Source organism: Labeo rohita, chromosome 8, assembly GCF_022985175.1.
Source record: "Labeo rohita strain BAU-BD-2019 chromosome 8, IGBB_LRoh.1.0, whole genome shotgun sequence".
Classification (NCBI taxonomy): domain Eukaryota; kingdom Metazoa; phylum Chordata; class Actinopteri; order Cypriniformes; family Cyprinidae; genus Labeo; species Labeo rohita.
This window is the reverse complement of record NC_066876.1, coordinates 30,234,633-30,255,799: the sequence shown is the minus strand read 5'-3', so window position 1 is coordinate 30,255,799 and position 21,167 is coordinate 30,234,633.

The following is a 21,167-nucleotide window of genomic DNA, read 5'->3' as shown; positions in this document are numbered from 1 at the left end:
GCTCATGAGTCTTGCAGGGTTTTAACGACTTCACCACACCAGCCTGAAAAGCAGCGCTATCAAAGCTTCTGATATTGCAATAACACCAATTAAGCCATTTATAAAGTGGCTTAAAAATGATCAGCCAACCACAAGCAGCCAGCAGGAAATATCACCGCATCTCCAACTCCAAACACAGTAAGTACAACACAATTCATCAAACTGGAGGACATTTGGTGGATAGGCCAATTATACCCTTACCCTCTGATAAATGGTTTTATTTTCCTGCGTCATTTAAAGACCGCGTGTGCTAATGTTTTATACCATCCTACGGTTATATTCTGCCCTTTTCCTTATTACGCTGAAGGCCGAGCGAGGGACTGGACACTTACTGGAAGGTACATTAACTAAGTGCGCAGAGATAATGATTTTTTCCTACTGCCCTACAAGAAGACATTAATTGATAAATGAGAGCTATCTCTTTAGCAATTTTATGCTTTCAGCACTGAGCTTATTGGAGCACAAATATACTCCATGATATTTATCATTTAGTATTAAAACGACAAAATAATTAATCACTGAACCTCATTACAGAAATGGGAAAAACATGAAACAGTAGGATGAAATCCTGATGACCATGTTTGCCAGGGTCGAAAATTACAAAAATTGCATTGTAGAGAGCATACAATGGGACTTTATTTAAAAAAACAGTTTGCAAAACCATTCTTATGTAAATTGTCGCATTAATTTCAATGCCACGATTTACATAAGAATAGATTTATTAAGAATCTTCACAGAAATTCTACTCGTGTTTTCTGAATAACTTCCATCGCAACCCTGCAGCGAAGGACAAACAAAGAAAAAAAATTATTTTCAGAGCCTCTGCACTTTGGCCAAGGTTTTACTTAACAGTAGTCCTCGCAGATAACCCGGTAAAATAAGACATGCACATAAATTTAGGCTTTAGCCAGAGTAAACTACCAGTCAAAAGTTTTTGAACAGTAAGATTTTTAATGTTTTTTTTTAAAAAGTCTCTTCTGCTCATCAAGCCTGCATTTACTTGATCCAAAATACAGCAAAAGCAGTAATATTGTGAAATGTTTTTACTATTTAAAATAACTGCTTTCTATTTGAACATATTTTAAAATGTAATTTATTCCTGTGATCAAAGCTACATTTTCAGCATCATTACTGCACTCTTCAGTGTCACATGACTGCTTTTAAAGAAACATTTTATTTATTTATTTATTTATTCATGGTTCTTTGATGAATAGAAAGATCCAAAGATCACCATTTATATATAATAGAAATGAATTCCTTTTTTAGCAGAGATGCTTTAAACTGATCAAAAGATAAAGATAAGACATTTATATTGTTACAAAAGATTTCAGATAAATGCTGTTTTTCTGAACTGTCTATTCATCAAAGAAACCTGAAAAAAATATTACTCAGCTGTCTTCAAAATAATATTAATAACAAAAAATGTTTTCTGAGCAGACAAATTAGAATATTACAATGATTTCTGAAGGACTGGAGTAATGATGCTAAAATTCAACTTTGAAATCACAGGAATAAATTACATTTTAAAATATATTCAAATAGAAAACAGTTATTTTAAATAGTACAAATATTTTTAAAAATATTACTGTCATGCAGTAGTGTAGGTACCATATTTCACAGAACAAGGAAGCTTCTACTGACAAAAGTTGAGTTCGCTCAATATGGGTTTCAAATTGTCAGTGGACGACATGCTAAAAATACACAATACATAAGTCCTTTTCAAGAATTTGCAGCATGCAAAAACCCAATCTTGCACCTAATTGCCTAGTACCAAAATTCTGCCAATTGATTCAGATTTTTTGGTTTTGTCCAAAATAGCTTCGAAGGCCGAAACCCGAAATGACACGCTTTGTGTCAGCATCTGTTCTGCATGCAAAATGCAGATAAGCTACAACCATTAAACATGTCAGCAGTGTGGACAAGTTTCACCAAAAATTATGCTGAAGTAGAAAATTACATAAATTGGATTGTAAAAAGCATACTGAAATTCTGCTTATATTTTCTGAATAACTTCCTTTGCAACCCTGCAGCAAAGGATATGCAAAAGAAAAACTATTTTCAGAGCCTCTGCACTTCTATCAGGTTTTACAGTAACTCGTTGCAGAACTGTGACTAGTTTATCATCTGTGAACATAAAACTTGAACAGCATACTGTGTTCAATGATCCAAATTTAATTATAATCTTTGGTAAAAAATAAACTTCTGTGCATCACTAACCACACAACATATTCTTATGTCATACTACACACTGTGCATGATACTATACAGTAAACTTGCTAGCCTGAAAAACATCCGACTCTGCAAAAGTCTGCATGAATTATCTTTAAATTCAAGCAGGGTTAGCTGGATCGTAGAGGCATTCACACTGATTTCAAGGTGCAACCTTCATTTATTTTGTGGCTGTGGGCCAGTGGATCTGCGGGGACAGTCGGGGTCCTTCAACAGCACCTGTAGTTGCGTTGATACTTAGCTTAAGGAGCACGCGGGGGAGAGATTTGGCAATGGCTTCTTTCAGGCTACGGTTCATTGACTCCACCATAGCAGAACTTGGAGGGCGATAAGAGTGTCAGAGTCCTGCAGGACCCCAGTGCTGCTCTCTCAACTGCATCCAGTGTTTAAGAAACCCTCATGCTCGCTTACTAATGCCAGGATTTAGAGGTCAAGGCACCATCGCTGTTGTTACTGTATTTAAAGCTAAGCGCTTGTTCTTAGTATCTGAAAATAATATGCATGCAGGGTCGCTTAGAACAAATGCCCAAGTGATGATGCATTTGCTTTTTAAAGACTAAACATTTGTTTGTCCTGTTGCAATAATCATTTAGTCAGGGGTGTAGAATCTATTTTAAAAGTTTGAGAAGCAGGTTAAGTATACTAACTATGGTTACTGGGGTAGAAACAGAGCTTTATAATCAAATTTTCAGACATGCACAAATAAAATTAATAGTGTACTGGCTTAATATTAATACTTAAAGGGATAGTTCACCCAAAAATGAAAATTAATTTCTCATTCTCATGTCGTTCCAAACCCATAAAACCTTAGTTCATCTTCAGAACAGAAATTGAGATATTTTTAATGAAATCCAAAAGCTTTCTGACCCTCCATAGACCGCAAGGGTACTACTACAGTCAAAGCACAGAAACATAATAAAGTTTGTTGTTAAAACAGTCCATGTGACATCAGTGGTTCAACCTTAATTTCATGAAGCTACGAGAATTTTTTGCACACAAAGAAAATATTTTAGCAGTGTCCGTACTACATTGCTGTACTTTGACCGTGGTAGTACTCTTGCTGTCTATGGAGGATCAGAAAGCTCAGAATTAATCAGAAATATCTTAACTTGTGTTACGAAGATGAATGAAGGTCTTATGGGTCTTAGCACGGGTATATTTGTAGAAATAGCCAAAAAAAAAAAAAAAAAAAAAAAAAATTGTATGGGTCAAAATTATTGATTTTTCTTTTATGCTAAAAAATTATTAGGATATTAATTAACAATCATGTTCCATTAAGATATTTTGTAAATTTCCTACCGTAAACATATCAAAACTTAATTTTTGATTAGTAATATGCATTTCTAAGAACTTCATTTGGACAACTTTAAAGGTGATTTTCTCAATACTTAGATTTTTTTTTGCACCCTCAGATTCCAAATTTTAAAAGTTGTATCTTGACAAAATAATGTCCGATCCTAACAAATTATACAACAATGGAATACTAATTTATCCAGATTTCAGATGATGTAGAAATCTCAGATTTCAGAAAATTGACCCTTATGACTGGTTTTTGGTCCATGGTCACATATAACAATATATTCAAACTCAAGGTTGACTGATATTGGATTTTGCTGATATGATAATAATGTGTTTAAAAAAGACAATAAATAGATTAATGTGTGGATACTAGTAAAATCCATATACTGAATGCGTTAATGTTCTTTCCCTTCTGTGACGACTTGGCCCAGATGGATGCTACAAGAAGTTTACAATGAATTAAATGGAATATCTAAGTTAGTTTATTGTGAAACCAAAACACTAATACTACCCAGAACGAAAATTTAAGAATAATACAGAAAATTAAGCCTGAATTACACCGAGACTCATATTTTGAAATGTCACTACTTTTACAGCTGCACATACAAAAAAATGAAGTAAATAAAACACGCACTCTTACAGCCATTTACAATACTTTACAATAATAAAAAAAAACACACATAAGCATAGTAAAGACCTCTTACAATGATAATTAAGACTTGTGTTATACAAGATATATACGACTTTTTATGGCCTTAAATTTTATCAAAATGAGTTTAAGACGTTTTTACTTACTTGTAACTTACCTCTACACACAGTTATCAACAAAAATGGCAAACCGCAATTTATAATCGAACTGACACGCTATAATTATCAGGATTTACAGCTATGCCGTGTTTGAACGGAACATAATAGACAACTAGCCGTGTGTCGCGTTTTAAAACGCACTGCGCAAGCGCCTTTCGTGTTTTCATGTGTGGTTTCGGTAACTTACCGGTTTCGGGAATAAACTGTCTGTTAGCTGGCGGTTTAGATCCAGTAACTGTCTTCCAACGGAGTCGTTTACGTAAGTTCAGTGACACTTTAAAGCTGCTGTCCGTTAACAGAAATTTAACGAAAGAACTCTGTGAGGGACTTTAAGCAGCAGCCAAGGATGGAACGGCAACGGCATTCCGACGTCATATTGCGCGTTCACGACTTTAACTGCCACTTCTTGACATTCTACTGTAACCGTCTACTACGGGAGAACAGCCGGTTTGCCGTAGTCTTTACAACGTCACAGATTAGGTAGATAAATGTTCCATTTTATAGTATATACCACTGTAATTCCATCAGTATACGATTCTACCATTAGTCTTTCATTTAATCTGTGTTAATATGTTTTAAACTTAAGCCAATTTTAACGATGTTTTCATTTGTACAAAGATATGTCTGCTGTTGGCATCAGCACCTAGTTGCTTAATGATTTTTACGTTCTCGGCTACTGCGGGGTTACAGCCTACTTCCGGTCTTCGTAGGCGTTCCGTTAGAAGCTGTTGCTTAAAGTCCCTAATAATTTTTTACCTCTCTGCACGGGTTACAGTGATATGCGTGAATATCGCGAGAATATAATATTGGCATCGACTTATTAGTTATTCCGTCATACTGTAGTGTATGCAGGGGCGTCGCTAGGGCTGATCGAATGTTTTTACTCCAGCCCCGAATGTTGATTTCCGCGGAATTTGTCAAAGTTTGAATGAATTAATCCAAAGTTGGTCATTACACTTAAATCAAGTCGCGATATGGACTAGTATCTGTAAATATTATGCCGCAAAAGACTATTTAAATATGAATCCTGCATGTTCTGCGTGTCTTTTATGAATGAACGGGGCGGACGCGCGGTTTCTTTACTGACGCGCGTGTGACGCTCGCAGTGATTTCAGCGTCTGCCGTTTCACTAAATGAGGACATAAATACATTAAGTCACTTCATGAGCATTTCACTGTTTCATTTGAGTAAAACAAGAGCCAAATATACACACAGAAATTTACAGGTATTCACGGCAACCCTTTAAAGTAAAAGTTCGGTTTAACTTTATTAACCATTCAGTATTATGTACGTGCCTACTACTACGACTACTACTATTAATTAATAAAAAAAATATACAAATTCCTCACACAATATTTCTTCCATGTTTTAAATTTGAATAGTAAATACCCTTTATCTGCCAAAAATAAAATATCATTTTCATTAGAAGATCAATTTAATTAATATTTTATACCTTCGTTTGATAACCAGAACAGTACACAACACAGAATTCCATAAGGCTATTGTAAAAATAAATAAAAGTTGTTTTATGCATTCAAATAAACAGACATGCTAAAACATATTTGGTAACAATAAAACGTAAAGTGCACAAAAAAAAAATAAAACATTTCATAGGGTCCTAAACATGTAATTTTTCTTAACTTTTGATTAATTGGCGGTAAATCGTATAAAATTCATGGTTTTAATTAATTACACATGATTAATTACATTTTGATTAACAAAATTAAATTTAACCATTAAAAAGAAGTCCAGAAAAATTAAAACAGACAAACAGGAAAAAAAAAAAAAAAAGAAATTTGGGAAAAAAACAGGGCCCTATTTTTTGCATGCAACTATATATTTGCTACAGTTATAAATACATCTTCAAATGTATTATTTTATTTGTCTAACATATTTTTGTAAAGTTATAATTTTGTTATAATACTTTGATATGTTTGCTGTTTGCAGTGATTACTATTTACTATTGTTCATAGTGTGACAAGGTCTTTAACCCCCAGTTTATTGCCCCTGGACCCCATCCAAGTTCAAACACCTGTGTCTAACAAAATCTTATGTGAGCATGATGTGAGCTCCCACCCAACACCACTAGCCCCTGATGTTTTGGCATCAGCCCCGGATGTTTTATAATCCTAGAAACACCCCTGAGTGTATGTACATTTTTTGAATGAACAGTACTTTTAGAATTACACCTAATAATAGATTGTTATTTGTAAACTTATTATTATTAGTGTTTTATTTGTTTGTTGTATTTTTATAGTTCCCGTTTAAACATACACTGAGGCAGGTTCATTTATATCTTTACAATTTTATAAAGTTCACATGTTCCTAAGGCCAGTTCACACCAAGAACCATAACCATAAAGGTAACTATAATACAGGCTATTAACGTCCACACCAACCTTAGTCAAAGTAGCACCATATTTATTGTTTGGCAGAAATTAAAACAAGCTGTGAGGAAAAGAAGTGTATTCATTGATTTGTACTGTATTTTTCCAAAAAGATCTTTCCAAAAAGAAACTTTCAGTAGACAAAAACTAGACAAAACAGATGACAATTCATATCCCTGGTGAAAAAAACAGCATATGTTGGTAAGTATGTTTTGATGCTGGTTAGGTAGGTTTTGATGCTGGTCTAAGCTGGTCCTTAGCTGGTCATGTTGTTGGTCAAGGACCAGCATAAACCAGCAAAGGACCAGCTTAAATCAGCACCAAAACCTACCAGCATTGTACGGTTAATGTACTACTGAATACGTTGTTCTGCTAATTTATGCTGTCTAAACCATGGGAAAAAATGTGTGGAAGCTGCTAAATCCTATAGAGAAGGACTTAGTAAGCAGGAAGGAGCGCAATATTTTGACAAACTAAAGTTACTTGGTGGTAAAAAATATGTATGAGCAGTATTAAGATGTTAGCCTAATATTTCACCACCTGACTGGAAATGATAAAAACAAACACAGATGTGAAATCCTGGTTCAGTGTGGCCAACCACAAACGCCTTTTGTTCCTCAGACAGTGTTTTGCACTTTTCTCCTTGATTTGTTATAACTTTTGGCAGTCTACAGTACTCCAAATGTTTTTTCCAGTCCAACCGATTAAGCACAGCCCAACACATGACAATAATTGATCATTTTCAGCAGCAATAATTAGCAAAATATGCAAGTTTCTTTCGGTTCAGTGGCATTGTTTACATTCAGTGCTGCCAATATGATGACAAGCCATGAAAACACTCTGTTGTTGCATAATAAAATAGTCTGGCAGAAAAGCATGCATGTAAAAACTAGGTGGACAAACAGAACTTAATTACTGTTAGGCCTACACAGTATGTCAGTGTTAAAGGAGAAGTCCACTTCCAAAACAAAGATTCACATATAATGTACCCCCCCCCCCCTTGTCATCCAAGATGTTCATGTCTTTCTTTCTTCAGTCGTAAAGAAATTATGTTTTTTGAGGAAAACATTTCAGCATTTTTTCTCCATATAATGGACTGATATAGTGCCCCAATTTTGAACTTCCAAAATGCAGTTTAAATGCAGCTTCAAACAATCCCAAATGCAGTTGTAAATGATCCCAGCCGAGGAAGAAGGATCTTTTCTAGCAAAACGATTGGTTATTTTCATAAAAATAATACAATTTATATACTTTTTATTCTCAAACGCTCGTCTTGCCTTGCTCTGCTTTAACTCTGTGTATTCTGGCTCAAGACAGTTCGGGTATGTCGAAATACTCAGATCGTATTTTCTCCCTCAACTTCAACAATCATTTCAAAATCATCCTAAATCGCTGTAGAAGTACCGACCGAGTCTTTGCAAAGTAAACATGCAAAGATCATCAAACACCCTTAACAAGAAAGGTATACAGGAGGATATAGGAGGATTTTGAAGTTAAGGGAGAACATGAAATGGGAGTTTTTCGACATACCCTAAATGTCATGAACTGGAAAAAAACAGTCCAGGCAGAGTAAGACAAGACGAGCGCTTGACATTAAAAAGTATATAAATTGTATTATTTTTATGAAAATAACCGATCGCAACGCTAGATAAGACACTTCTTCCTTGGCTGGGATCGTTTACAACCGCATTTGGGATCATTTGAGGCCGCATTTAAACTGCATTTTAGAAGTTCAAACTTTGTCCATTATATGGAGAAAAATGCTGAAATGTTTTTCTCAAAAAACATAACTTCTTTACAACTGAAGAAAGAAAGACATTAACATCTTGGATGACAAGGGGGTGAGTACATTATATGTGAATCTTTGCTGTGGAAATGGACTTCTCCTTCTCTATTTTTATGATTACTACACAGTGTTTGTATATTCAGTTACCTTCGCAACTAAAAAAAGCTTGATTGACTGTAGAGTTTGTGTGAGCAGTGGAATGCATGACCTGAATAGAAATATTTCACAGAGACATTCATGGCACTCACACAAAATGTCACTCTTTCATTTCCCCTTTATGCAATTTACAATAATTGTTTGTGAAGCTCATTTTATGAATTAGGCAGGAATGCCTTTGATGCCGGGCAGAACGCGCTGCTCTTATTAAGATTGAGCGAGAATACCTATGACAAGCGACTTTTTAAAATGCAATTACCTAATTGGATGCAACCGTCCTACTAATTGTAATATGAGTAGGCAAATCTGTCATCAGACATAATTTGTTGGCTGGACATCATTTTTGGACATCTGTTCTCCTCTTGCTGTTCATAAACAATGTTGGCGATGTTATTTTTAAAAGTAAAGAGGCATTCCTTGACAGAGATGTGTAGTGACCTGATATTCTGTATTCTGAACAAGAATTTTCAGTGTCATGAGTGTTGGCGATAGTTGTTAATGCATCCGAGTTGAGAATTGCTTTAATTTATACAAATGTATTCTCTTTCATATTTTCCGTTCTAAAAATCCTGTCATACCATTTAGCTTTGACAATATTCACCAATGTCTTGTTACCTGAAACGATAGAAGAAAGATTGGAGATGAATTTCATTTACAAATTAGGTAGGCAATGTGCTAGGGTGAAGGTCTGATTTTGAAATTGGTGGGCAGACAAAACTCTCCTCCAACTATCCCAACATTTCTGCATTTATGATAGACTTCTGACCACAGGTTCATGTCATCTGAAGTCTTTATTTAGGCTATAGTTATGGTAGCTACTCATTATTCATAAAAAGAGCTTTTTTATGTTAGCATATTCATCAGACAATAATTACATGATTGTGATTATGTAAAACCAACAATATTACAGCAGCAGTTTTTAGAGATGTTTGCTTTGGATTGTTTGACTGAGAATATAACAAATAACATAATTTGTGTTTCCTTCACATACAGTATCTCACAAAAGTGAGTACACCCCTCACATTTCAGCAATCATTTTAGTATATCTTCTCAAGGGACAATACTATAGAAATAAAACTTGGATATATTTTAGAGTAGTCAACGTTCAGCTTGTATAGCAGTGTATATTTACTGTCCCTTAAAAATAACTCAACGTACAGCCATTATTGTCAAAACAGTTGGAGTACACCCTAAGTGAACTTAAGAGGACTTAAGTCCTCTATAATGACATTGTTGTGCTGCTGGATGTTAGACACGTGGTGCTTCTCCACCTTCCGCTTGAGGATGCTCCATAGGTGCTCAATAGGGTTTAGGTCAGATCACCTTCACCTGCACCTTCCTCAGCAAGGCAATTGTCATTTTGGTGGTGTGTTTGGGGTCATTATCAAGTTGGAAAACTTCTGTTCGGCCCAGTTTCTGATGGAAAGACATCATGTTCTGCTTCAGAAATGTAGAGTACATAATGGAATCCATGTTTCCCTCAATGAACTGCAGCTCCCCAGTACCAGCAGCACTCATGCAGCCCCAGACCATGATGCTACCACCACCATGCTTGACTGTAGGAGAGACACAATATTCTTGGTACTCCTCACCAGGGCATCACCACACATGCTGGACACCATGTGAGCCAAACAAGTTTATCTTAGTCTCATCAGACCATAGGACATGGTTCCAGTAATTCATGCTCTTGGACAGGTTGTCTTCAGCAAACTGTTTGCAGGCTTTCTTGTAAGCCAGCTTTAGAAGAGACTTCCTTCTCGGATGATGCCTATGCAAACCGACTTGTTGCAGTGTGCAGGGTATGGTCTGAGCACTGACAAGCGGACCTTCTACTTCTGCAACCTCTAAAGCAATGCTGGCAGCACTCATGCATCTGTTTTTTGAAGCCAGGTTCTGCACCTGACGCACAGAACGAGCACTCAACTTTGTTGATCGACCCTTGTGAGGCCTATTCTGAATGGAACCCATCTTGGAAAACCTCTGTATGACCCTGGCCACAGTACTGTAACTCAGTTTCAGGTTGTTACTGAACCTCTTTTAGCCTAGGCCATCTTTGTGGAGAGCAACAATTCTAATTGTCAAATCTTCTGAGAGTTCTTTGCCATGAGGTGCCTTGTTGAACATCCAGTGGTCAGTATGAGAGAATTGTACTCAAAGCACCACATTTTATGGTCCTGTCAAGCAGACAAAAACATGTACATGATGAATAGGACATATGGCTTTGCATGGTTAAATGACATAGTGCTGTTATCACTTAGGGTGTACTCACGTTTGTTGCCAGCTATTTTGACAATAATGGCTGTATGTTGAGTTATTTTCAGAAGACAGTAAATATACACTGCTATACAAGCTGCACATGGACTACTCTAAAATATATCCAATCATTTCTATAGTATTGTTCCTTAAGAAAATATACTAAAAACATTGCTGAAATGTGCGGGGTGTACTCACTTTTGTGAGACACTGTACATAAACAAAAAGTTATGGCACTCTTTTATTTATTTAGTGTTGATCTAAGACATAAAAAAACATGGTTACTTACTACACTTTTACTATAGTAAAACCATGGTTACTTTTTAAGGGACTTGTATCTGTGTATTTTTACTTTGTTTTGTTTGTATAACTGTACTGCCTTAAAAATGTTTTGTATTGTTTAATAAGAAAAAAGAAAGGAAGAAATCAGTTAAAAAAAAAAAAAAAAGCTCAGCATCCACTCTCTTCCCTCTCCGAATACTCTTCTTCTGTGTTTGTTTACACTGGATTTCGAAACAGCGCCACCACTCTCATCCTTTTGTGCACCAGCAGCTGCTCCGGGCATGTGTAATGCTCAATTCTATTTGCACGGTGAAACTGAAAAGATTTGTATGACTAGTTTGAAAAAAAAAACATTTTCGGTGCGCAAATGATTCACGAACAAGCATCAAAGTCAAGACCTGAATCAAATGATTCACACACTCCGCGCTCCAAAGTTTCTGAATCAAATGATTTGTGATCCATGCTCCGAAGTTCTGATCTGAATCGAAAGATTCACAAACCCGCTCCGAAGTCTTGATCTAAATCAAATGGTTTGCGATACGCCCTCCAAAGTCACAATCTGAAAATGATGATTCGCAAAGTTCTGATTTTAATCAAATGATTCATGATACCTGCTTTGAAATCCTGATCTGAATCAAATGATGCATGGTATGCAATCCGATTGGAGCAATTTTGAAGTGAATCATTTTGTGATGCACTGATCTGATTCGGAGTTTTAAAAAACTCAGTTCACCCATCACTATATGTGCTTTTTAAAATCATTACAAGTGAGGTTGAAATTGGAAAATAAATGGCTCTTTTGATCTGGTGTTTGCTAGTGAATCACTTGAACTGAATGATCAAAGTTTTAATCAATCTGAGCAGTTGGCATTATGATTGAGTTTGTAGCATAATTAACTATATTTTACAGTAATAGTAATAGTTTGAGTAATAGTTTACTTTAAGTTCTGAGGAAATATTAATGGCTACATAAACATATTTAATTGTTTGATCAAAATTATTGCTTGGTACAATTTAGCAGACGCTGGATATGAAGAGTGGGGATGGATGCAAAAGCCTCTAAATCCATCTGACATATTTCTTTAAAATGAGCATTTCTTTCTGGCTACTTTGTACAGGTTTCTATGTAAATACTGGTACTTCTGATTGGGCTGAGGCTGGAATTTAGCGAGTTTGAAGTAAAAGTATTTGATGGATGTATAATATGTGTCAGGAGCATTCACTCAGTATCATTATCTCATTTTTGACCGAAATGGCTTTTAGCTGGTTTTGCATCTGAACTCTTCATATATTGGAAATGTGCATACTTTTAAATACGTCCACAGTGTTTCTTATATGTCATCTGTGATCCCTATTCAGTATGTCCAGTATATTCTACTAAGAATACCTTGTTAATAAAGTCACCACTCACCATATAGTATATGTTCCCCACAAAAAAAAAAAAAGCTTATGGTCAGCATAACTTGCACTACTTAAATACACACCTTTTTTCCCCAACAAGAGGTTTTCAGTTGTATTTTGACAATATAAATTTAAACCTCAAATTTAGCCATTTGAATATCATTTTGTAAATGTAAACATTTAATGGAAAATCTACTTAAAAACTTGTGTAACGTTGCTTGGATCATAAGGATGAACAATCATTAATCACAAAATCAATGGAGCACGAATCAGACGGGAGAGAGAGACATGGAGACAGGCAAAAGAAACTCAAGCTAAATCAATGAAATGCAAAATATTTGAAATGGCTCAGCAGCAAAAGGTTGGCCAAGAGATGTTACTGGAAGAGGGGCAGGCAGTTTTTAATTTTCCAAAGTGGTTCCAAAGCAGTGTCTGACGCCTCCGGATTGGGATTAAATTAGACGTCCGATGATGGAGTGCTATGGTGAAGAGTCTCTGACCCCTTCTATCCTGACAGGTCTGTACGGTTTGAAATCTCACTCTGAATAAATGGAGAGGACGCAAAGTGCAGAGGATCCATTTGAGATGTGCCCTTGGAAAAAGTCCACCCACCCGTCCTGAACGCACGGCGCACGAAAGCAGACATTTTTCTTGAGATGAACCTCTTCTGCTTTCAAGATTATAAATGGGGTCATGATTTCTCCTCTTGGTCACTTCGGCTGCTTCGATCACATCGTTGGGAGTGTTTTTTGAATAATTAATCAACATTATATCCAATTCTGTGAGCCCTGATGATGTGCTCTTCAACATTTAGACACAGAAGGTACTGCTCCTCTAATTTTGTTAGAATATTCACCTCAGTGAGAGCTAAATTGAATGTGTGATGACAGAGGATCAAACTGATTTGGCTATGCCATTCAAAAAGTTTCAAAAGTGACAGTAAAGACATTTATAATGCTACAAAAGATTTCTATTTAAAATAAAGAAAGAAGGAAAAAAACTGTTTTACAACACTAATCAACATTGCTACTCAATAATTCCTACTCATACAAACCCAATCGAAGGGTACAGTTCCCCTGATAAAATTCACATTCCAGGGGCTAAATATGAAGTTATTGGAGTCACTTCAAAAAGTATTTCAATTCCGCGTAAAAATAGCGGACATGGCAACACTGGGAGTAATGGCTGCTGAAAATTCATCTTTGCGTCACAAAAATAAATTCCATTTTAAAATAAATTCTAATAGAGAACAGTTTTTTAAATTTGTAATAATATTTCACAACATTACTGTTTTTAATCAAATAAATGCAGCATTGGTGAACATGAGAGACTTCAAAAACATAAAAAATCATAATGACCAGAAACTCAACATCTTTATTATTTTAGGAATCAGGCTCATAGGAAAGAAAAATCACAATGAGGTTTTTTTAGTATTTCAATTTGTAGCCTCCAATGAAGTCTCTAAATGTCACATAAAAACATGTCAAAAGCTCAGATTTGCCAAAATAAAGAGCTTGTTATAAAATTTCTCATCATATTTAATCATAACTACTCAATTAATTTTAGGCACATGGGTCATTTTTAACTGTTGACTGCGTTGATTATTTCTTTATATAAAACTGATAAGTAATGAAATTACATACTTTATGTGGTTAAAAATGAAAGAAATTTGTTTGGTCATTTTAATTATATTCTCAAATTTAATACTCTGCGTTAGAGGTTTATTCAAATCCCTAACCTTAATTATGAGGAATAACGTAATCATGCTTACCTTGGTAAACACTACTAACTACTGAAATGCCTCCATAATGAAGAATGTCAGTGCTTTGCTGCCTTCACGTCTTAAATACCGGCTGATTTGCACGCTGTAGGTATGTTTATGAGACAAAGTGTGTTATGTAGCAGTTGTGTAGTCATGCAATGCAGGAACACATTTCATGTCCCCTCAGAATTGAGAGAGCTGGGTTAATGAGCCCCCCCATCAGTATGCATTATTTATTTAGACGCTCTGCACCCCAGAGGCGGCCTGCCTTTTGCCTGTGCGCTTTTTCCCTCCTCTCTCTATTTCTGTAATCCTTCCTTTTTGTTCGCGGGAGCAGCTCTTCCGTTCAGCTCTCTCTCTGTTTATCCCCTTCAGATGTTGCACCTTCTCGCCGGCATAAATATTCTACTATTGCTGCTTTGTCTTTCCAAAATATCAGCCGGCTAAAGAAAACAAGGAGAGATGCCACTGATTTGCAAACAAACCATGGAACATGTTCACAGCAGATTGAACAGACAGATTGACGTCTTTCACAAACAGGGGACGACGCTGGTCATCGCACTGGTGGAATAATCGCTTGTAATTCCTGCTTCCAAGAACGAACGACATGTTCTGGCTAATTCATTCAAGCTGGAGTTGTACTGAAATTACTCATGAAATAACTTTACCGAGAGCTGTCATTAAGCCGCAAAGACCGCAGTTTAAGGCGCTACGGCAAAATACAGTAATTTGATGTTACTTTAAACAGCAGAAGCCTTGCGTTCTCTCTAAATGAGAGCGGTCAAAGACATCGAGAGTGCAGTTGAGTTCAGCTCAGCAAGATCCATCATAGTCAACTGATAAAAGTCAGGGTGTTTTATCTCTCCAGGGTTGGAGACTCTAGAAGTTAGCTTGACCCGGCTCGCAAAAATCCCAAAATAAGAGCTGGCTAAGCCAAGAAAATGTAAATTAGCGTATGAATATGTATGGAGTGTTACCTGTCATTTTGTAATTACCTCAGGACTTCAAGTCTCTGTCTGATCTGCTTCAGATCCTGCCCGGTGGCTAAACGACTTTGATCTAATCAGTCCTAATTAATGGAGACGCAAACAAGACAACTTTAACGCAAGTTCGTTAGCATGCATCGTGAAAGGTTACACGCCTATGTTCAGCCCTGCTGAAGGTACAGTGATTTGCCATTACAAAGTGACCAGGACCCGTATTTATCAAGCTTTTCAAAGTGCCATTTTAGTCTTAAAGGAGGAATCCACTTCCAGAACAACAATTTACAAATAATTTACTCACCCCCTTGTCATCCAAGATGTTCATGTCTTTCTGTCTTCAGTCATAAAGAAATTATGGTTTTTGAGGAAAGCATTTCAGGATTTTTCTCCATATAATGGACTTTATTGGTGCCCCGATTTTGAACTTCCAAAATGTAGTTTAAATGCAGCTTTAAAGGGCTCTCGAGGAAGAAGGGTCTTATCTAGCAAAACGATTGGTCTTTTTTTTTTTCGAAAAATAAAAATTTGTATACTTTTTAAGCACGAAAGCTCTTGTAGCACAGGCTCCGGGATGCGCATCCACGATGCTACGAATTAGTAATGGGTCATTCTTGAACGATTCTTTCATTTTGAACGAATCATTAATGTGACTCAGGAAGAACGAGTCGTCTCGGGGAGTGATTCGTTCAGTCGTGCATTCGCAGCATCCTATTAGGTTCTGTACTGGAATTAGTTCACCTGTTTCCAGTCTTCAGGTTTTTCAAGTCATTCGGTCATCTCATGGGGCTGTCACGTGATGAACGAAAACTTGTCAGATAAGAGGTGAGGTAAGTTTTCATAGACTAAAGACTCAGGTAAACAATGAATGAATCTTTTCTGTTTCTTATAGCATTATAGTTTTGTCTTGTTTGTAGTGTGATCAACGTTTGTATAAGCAGTAGATGTGTTAGGGAACTAACACGTAACATTTTAATTATATTTTGCTGAAATAACTCGAAAAAAGATTTGTTCATTTTGCTGAATGAGACTCAAATGTCCGAGTCGGTAAAATGATCCAAACTTCCCAATCACTACTACGAATCACGTCTAAGTTCATTGTCTGTGTACTGAGTATGGCAAAAAACTCCATCTTATTTTCTCCTACAACTTGAGAGGAGGACATCGTTGTACCTTTTTGTTTGTAAACAGCATTTACAAATTTACTTGACTTATTTACACTGCACACGTCAGCGGCGCGTTACAGCTCCGAAACGGACACTGCAGCTGATTGCAGCCACTCACGCAGCAAGTTTCTGAAGTGACTCTCTGTGCTGCATCAGTAAAGACAGGCGCAATTTTTGACGGATAATAATAATAAAAATGATAATCGTCTTGCTGTTGTCAAAGGCATCAACAACAGGCAATATCTCTGACTATCGTTGATACACAATACTATCGTCTGTCAGTACAACCCTAAATTGAAGGTTGTGATGACGCGTCGTTTCGTTGTCATAATGTATTCTCTTGAAAATTCTATATTGTCAAATATGTGTTGAATGTACACTCCTATAAGGAATTTAATCATTCAATGTGAATTTATCTGACAATATTCCTAAATAAGGAAATCCATTCAGTGATTGGTCCGTGTGTATTTCGTCATTCAAAATCCTGTTTATTGCACAGCAAAGTGTCGTGAATCCTCTCTAATGGTGTGTTCACACCAAACGCGAAGCAAATGTGCGCATCGTGTCACTCGCTCTATATTACTGGCAGGATGTTTTCTGCATCACTCGCGCGAATAATAAGGCGCGATCAACCATGACAGAGATAACTACGAACGTTGCTTTGTACCTGCGGTTGAAGTCCCAAATACGCTGGAAAGCCAAACGCCTGGCTTCACAACACCATCCAAAGGCGGATGAGTATTATTATTGTTATTATTATTTTAATTATTATTTTTATTTGATATCAGTAAGCATCATGCGAATTTTCCGCTCGAGTTGACCTTTTTGAACGTGTGTGGAAGACGCGTTTGAGGTGAATATCGCGCGTTCGCGGAAAACGCGCCGCGCATTTCGCATCATTCGCGTCGCTCAACGCGAACTCGCCTCAATTCGCGTCTTTGCATTGACTTTGCATGTAATCTACTCGCATGAATAATTAAATTCACGTTTGGTGTGAACACACCATAAGACTTACACTTAAGATTTAGTCCTACACTTAACTAAATCATATAGAGAAGAACTTAGTCGGCAGGAAAGGGCAATATTTTGACAAACTGAAGTTAATAGGTGGTAAAGATACGTATGAGCAGTAGTAATAAGATATTAGCCTAATATTTTACCTACTTGACTGGAAATGATGAGCACAAACACGAATGTTGTCAAGATTCTTGCCCTGGAAATCCTGGTTTAGTTTGGCCAACCACACACGTCTTTTGTTCCTCAAGGTTTTTTTGCACTCTTCTCCTTGATTTGTTATAACTTTTGGCAGTCTGTAGTACTTCAAATGTTTTTTTCCAGTTCAACCGATTAGCACAGCCCAAAACGTTCTGTGCCGCTAATATGGCCGATTGATGACACGTCCTTAAAACAATCTATAGACCTCAAATACTTAGGGAAAGTTGACATGTCATAATATTATTAATCATATATTAATTAAGAGACTACCTGGAATATGTTACCACACCGCAGGACCTTTTAAAATAAGCTAGTAAAGGATCACTCAGGATTTACACTCCTTTGCTTAATTTGTATAAATATTTAACCTAAAAACTTTGCATTTTATATATACACTACTAGTCAAAAATATGTAATAATGTAATAAGATATAATTATAAAATGTTTCTAATGCTCACAAGACTTGATTTATTTGATAAACACATTAAAACAGAATTGTGAAATGTTACAATTTTAAATAACTGTTTTCTATTTTAATGTTTTCAATGTCACATGATCCTTCAGAAATCCTTCTAATATGCTGATTTGATACTAAGTTAAAAACAGTAACAAATACTTTCAAAAAAAGTAGTGTTGATTTTTTTTTGGATTCTTTAATGACTAGAAAGTTCACAGCATTTATTAAAAACAATTCTTTTGTATCATAATTGTGTTTACTGTCATTTTAGACCAACATAATGTGTCCTTGCTCTTTTTAATGCTAGTGTATTGCAGTTTTAACAAATAAACATGAATATGTACTTATGAATGTGTTCTGATTGGCTGTGATTTTGCTGCATCATGCAGCAATTTTGCTTTCATTGTGGACAAAAAAATAACTTGTCACTGGAAATGTGTCATGCTGGGTCTGATTAGCACACATCGTACTGAAATGCGCCGTTTTCCATCTATATTCCTCTGTTCTGATATACATGTCTGCAGGTGATCTTGAAACTCAGTCGGGTGTAATCTAACATAACTGCCTTGGCAATTACAAAGGGCTTCGTAAGAAAATGAAACAATGCACGAAAGAATTAGTCATATTTGTTTCAGTGTTCTAGCAGCGTACACATTCAAAAAAGATCAAGCCGTGTGTTAAGTTAGGATCCGAGTCTAGGAGTGATTCAGCGTAAGTTTCACTGAGACACTTGTCTTTATTTGAATGAAAACATCAAGCTCTTGAGACAAAATAGTCCTTGCAGATGATTATATATACAAAAAACAATTGAAACAAAAAAAACATTCAAGAAATATACAGCATCATCCACATATCTTTTAATTAGCAAAAGAAAAAAAAAAAAAAAAAAAACACCATGCTTGTCCTTTGAACATTAAGTTAGAATCCAATCTTTCAAAAACCTCGCACAGAGTAAAAAAGGTGCAAATATATACAAAACACTTCATTGCAGCCAGCGTTTTAGACTCATTCTCCTCCTCAAACTACTTAAAACGGAATTAAAACAATAATTTAAAGAAAATTAAAAAAACAAAACATTTCAGTCCAATAATTATACAAAATATATTTATATATTTATATAGAATTAAGGACTAGGCATAGCAGTTGCCCATTAACCAGTCATCCAATCAACCAGTCAGTCACAAAGCTCTCCAGACACGTTAATAAACTCCATATATTTCTGAAACTGTAAACAAGTCTGTTACAATAAAATTGATTAAAACATTTGGGATAAAGAGACGAACCGACAAATAAATTAGAATTAATTCATCTGAGACAAAATGTTTTTTTTTCTTCTTCTTCTTCATTTTCTTTAATAACTAGAACATTGACTGAAATGTAGTTATGGATCTAAAACAGACATTTTCTTCTACTGTATCTACTGAAAAAACACCACAGTTATTTTTCCACTCACTCCGCTCCGTTCCTCACAAGTCACAGGTGCTTTTAAGAGTATGCCGTTTCACCACACGACGAAAACAAACCGCAAAGCGCCTCATTTGGCTCTGAGTTCTGCTGTACGAAAGGAAACGGTGCGATTTCTGATATATGGCTATCGGCCGAGGCGTCGTTAGCGTTAGCTCTGTCTTCACCAGTCTAGCTAAAAACACCCCGGTGGGCAGTTGCACTTAACGATAGTCAGAGTTATCTTACAGGCAGTATGTACGCGACCAAGCTAAGTCCACTTCCCCCACAGTACGTTTGGCTTTACTCACAGTATATAGAAAAATCAGATGTAAACCTGACGGCGTGGTTGAGGTGCTAAATCAAAATTCAACCGCTGATGTTTAGTTTTCAGCTTTTTTTTTTTTTTTTTTTCACGTAGATTTATGATTGCGTTTCATTTCTCAAAGTGGTTTGCTCCAGACGTCTGCTATTGGTTTCGCACCTGCATTGCTGACGACGCAGCTTTGGCAAACAGGCAGTAATTTCTGATGTATCGTGTTGCGAGAGGTTGAAATGCCACAACGGAACCAGATTGGTGAGCTGACCCCGTTCCCAAAAACAGAAAAACAAACCAATGTTCAAAAAGATTCTGCTTAATTATCATCCTGCAACTTTTTCATATGTTAATGAGCCCCACATTTAGTTCAAAACATCCTGCCTTCCCAATCCCAACAACAAAAATTGGGCTTTTGATGATGCCGTATCTAAACAAATCCACGCTGCAAATTTGAAGGCAGGTTTAATTACATTCAATGAAAGTTTAAAATATCCAGACGCATTTTGTTGTTGTCAATCCGTGATCCTGCAGTTATTAGCAGTAGTTATTAGCAAATCCAACACTACCAGGTAAAAAGGGCAAAATCCATCGACGTAAGATGTATTCAAAGGTACGTGATCGCTTTGATGGTCATTGAATATCTACATTCGAACGCAAAGTCAACTAATAAGGCCCCGATGGAGTTCCCCTACCGTTTTAATGATCCCATCTTACGATGGGTGTTTGTTTGCTCGAACTGACCTTGGTGAAGTAGGTTCTTTACATTTTAAAGATGATCTTGAAAGCAAATAGTTCTCCCTGTAGTCCTGGCTGTGATCGTCTGAAGGTATTCTGTGTTTCAAACTGGAACGTGTATAATGAGGCAACGATTTCTGCAAGATATGCTCAGTTATTCATGCTGTACATTCACGGTGATTTTACGCAACGCAAAAACACGATACGCAACTAGACAGGGCAGAACTCAGAACCACATATAGCAAGGAATAAAAAACAGCTGAGAATATTTTGAAATTCACGTACGTATCACAATTCGAGTACCTGGAATATAACGGTTTGCAGTTCACCTCCGAGGCAGCAGAGGGCGCCGCCGCAGAGATGAGGAAAGTCCGATAAAGAGAAGAGGAAATGACTTAAGGCCTTGTTGTTTGTGTATACAGACAGAATCGACACAATCGTTAGAATCGATC